The following is a 2342-nucleotide window of genomic DNA, read 5'->3' as shown; positions in this document are numbered from 1 at the left end:
AAAGCTGGGAGCCAAAGTTTTAATAAGCCGTCACTTTTCTTTTGCATGCATGCACCGTGCATTTTGGCTGATTGATTAGCGTGATTGACGCTAATGTTTTTTTGACGGGTGATTGACGCTAATGTTTTTTTGACGGGTGATTGACTCCACTGTAGCAGTAGTACATCATGTTTGGCGTGTCCCTCGCAGACTTCGAAAGCTACAGTAGTGCAGCCTTTGGCGACATGCTAGCAGTACAGAGCCCTGCTGTATGACTTTTGTTGTGATTACCCAGGTCTTGATAGTCTTTATCTGCAGATTATGATGAGGAGATCGATTTGGATGTTGTCAACACAACACCGGCTTAGTGCTGGCATGCATGAGGGACAGTGGGACATGGCTCGGCGTGGAGCAAAACAGAGGAGTGCAACTTTGGGAACAGAAAGTGAGACGAACCAAAGGGAATCACCGATCGAGGAGGCGAGCGGAGGCCGGCAGGCGTGATCCCGGCCCTGGCGCTGGCTGGCCACTTGGGCGAAGCTCCTGAGAGACCCCATTCCACGAGGCCACGACGCAAACTCGCCCCTCGTCTTTGCGTGCGTGCGTGCCCTGCCTTTCCATTCCTTTTCCCGGTGAGAGGAGAGGTGCAGAAGCTGCAGACACGCGCGCTGCGGATTGCGGGAAAAGGGTGGCACCCTGGTTGTTGGTGATTGGGTGGGGCCTGCGCCTGGCGTGCCGGCTTTTGCCCCCTTTCCTGCGCTGCAACTGCAAATGTTGCATGCCTACGGCTACGGTTCTCGGTTGTTGCATCCTCTGATCCTGAGCAGTGTGAGTGTCTGCCCTCTTTGTTCGAACAAAGTCCCCGCCACCGCCCTTTTCACCGACGACGTGCGGCCGGGCCTGCCCGCTGCCTACATTATGGATCGTCGTTCATTGCGCTGCAAAAACCCTTGATCGCGTTGCACGTTTCCGAGCAACGCAGCAGCTGAGAAGGCAAGAGCCGAGCCCCGGAGCACGCTACGTAGTCACCCACCGCTGCAGCTCCCGGCGACCCGTCCTTTCCCAGGAAGGAGACACCTCACATGTCATGCATCATAGGCATAGCTTAGCACCACCACCACACTAGCAATACATAGCTATGCTATGCTACCTAGCCCATGCAAAATTCAGAGGTAAATTGGCACGCCTGCCCCTGTGGCGATGGCATGTACGCGCGGCTGTGCCCGGACGAAAACCGTACGCTGAATAATCACCGCCCAAACTGCGGACTGGGGAGGTAGGTCGCTCGTTTCATTTTCATTTCAAAAATTTCCGTCCTTTTGGCCACCTTTTTCCTCGCTTGGCAAGCTGTAGGCTCACTTTTAGCCACGTAGAGTCTCCGGAGAGAAAGGTCTTGTCTATGACTTACAATCATAGACCTGGCTACTAGGACATGTCTTGTCCTTCCCTTCAGTTTTCATTTTCCAACACGATGGCAGGCATGCATGATTCGAATTTTTTTGAACCGGTATGGAATGATTGGCTGAGGTGGGTGTGACTACGTACCAAAATCTTCATTGACCTGCAGAGTGTGATGGAGCATCTTTTTACTGGTGACAAATGGACAGATTTGACCTTGCTCTAAAATTTCAGGGCAAAATGACCCCAATTTTAAAAAGGTTCACAAATTGGTCCTGTTTGCAAGATGCCCCGGGCTAGATAGCATGACGCCTGGCCTGGACGGCATGCTTGATGGCACGACAACTACGTTTGTCGAGGGCGTCGTGTTGTCTAGCATGGTGTTCCAATCCAAAGCGTCATATGCTATCTAAGGACATCTCAGACGCCAACCCTCAAACCGGCCACTCGCATACGTTCGGACCGCATGGTCCGGACGTGTTGTACCATCTTATGCGGGTCTGTATCGGTCCGCCAAGTGGTCCGGACGTCTTTTTTCTCGCAAATCGAAGACAAACTAAGGGGCGTTGCGGGCGTCCAGATCACGCGGTTCAGACATGTTGTGCCACCCAAGGCAGGCCTGTATCGGTCCGCCGAGAGGTCCAAACTTTCTTTTTCTCGCAAACCGGAGACAAACTGGGGGGTTTTGCGGTTGTCTAGATCGCGCGGTCCGGATATGTTGTGGCATCCAACGCGGACCTGTATCGGTCAGCCGAGCGGTTCAGATGTCCTTTTTCTCGCAAATCAGAGACAAACTAGGGGGCGGCGTTCAGACCGCTGTCCGGACATGTTGTGCCATCCAAGGTGGGCATGTGTCGGTCCGTCGAGAGGTCCAAACGTCCTTTTTCTCACAAACCGGAGACAAACTAGGGGTTTTTGCGGGTGTCCAGATCACGCGGTCCGGACATGTTGTACCATCCAACGGG

This window comes from Triticum aestivum, chromosome 3A, assembly GCF_018294505.1.
Source record: "Triticum aestivum cultivar Chinese Spring chromosome 3A, IWGSC CS RefSeq v2.1, whole genome shotgun sequence".
NCBI classification, from domain to species: Eukaryota; Viridiplantae; Streptophyta; class Magnoliopsida; order Poales; family Poaceae; genus Triticum; species Triticum aestivum.
The sequence above is the reverse complement of the archived record's forward strand: the minus strand, read 5'-3'. Positions refer to the sequence as shown.